We start from the raw sequence: 395 nt of genomic DNA, 5'->3' as shown, positions 1-395 counted from the left end.
CTAAAAAAAAAAACTATTTAATTTGTATTTTTGAGTAATATATTTATTTATCATTTAGCTTGTAAGTCAGGGATGGCAGCTCCAACCCTAATAAAATCTCAACTGCCTGTAGCTTCCTAGTAACCCTTCAGACCTTGATTAGCTTGTTCAGGTGTGTTTGAGTAGGGTTGAAGCAAAACTCTGCAGGGCCGCGGCTCTCCAGGACCAACGATGTTGTAAGTAATACTTGGAGTGTTTACTTGCCTTCAGTAAGCTTGAGAATGTTTTATTACATTAGTTTATTATTTTTTGTTTTGTATTGATTTTCTTAAAACATAGTGGCAGTTTCTAGCTTCAAAGAAAAATAATTTTTCTAACATAGGCAATAGTTTTTATGGGTCCAAAACCGCCTTGGG

General features: G+C 34.9%; 1 protein-coding gene across 2 annotated transcripts in view; it reads left to right on the top strand.

The window, feature by feature from the left end:
• Positions 1–395, top strand: part of LOC107658433 (uncharacterized) — an 18,207-nt gene that overhangs the window by 13,512 nt on the left and 4,300 nt on the right. The window lies entirely within an intron of this gene.

The sequence above is a fragment of the Sinocyclocheilus anshuiensis genome, unplaced genomic scaffold (assembly GCF_001515605.1).
Source record: "Sinocyclocheilus anshuiensis isolate Anshui unplaced genomic scaffold, SAMN03320099.WGS_v1.1 scaffold371, whole genome shotgun sequence".
In the NCBI taxonomy this organism is placed as follows: Eukaryota; Metazoa; Chordata; class Actinopteri; order Cypriniformes; family Cyprinidae; genus Sinocyclocheilus; species Sinocyclocheilus anshuiensis.
Note: the sequence above shows the minus strand (reverse complement) of the source record. Positions and strands in the feature narration are given on the sequence as shown.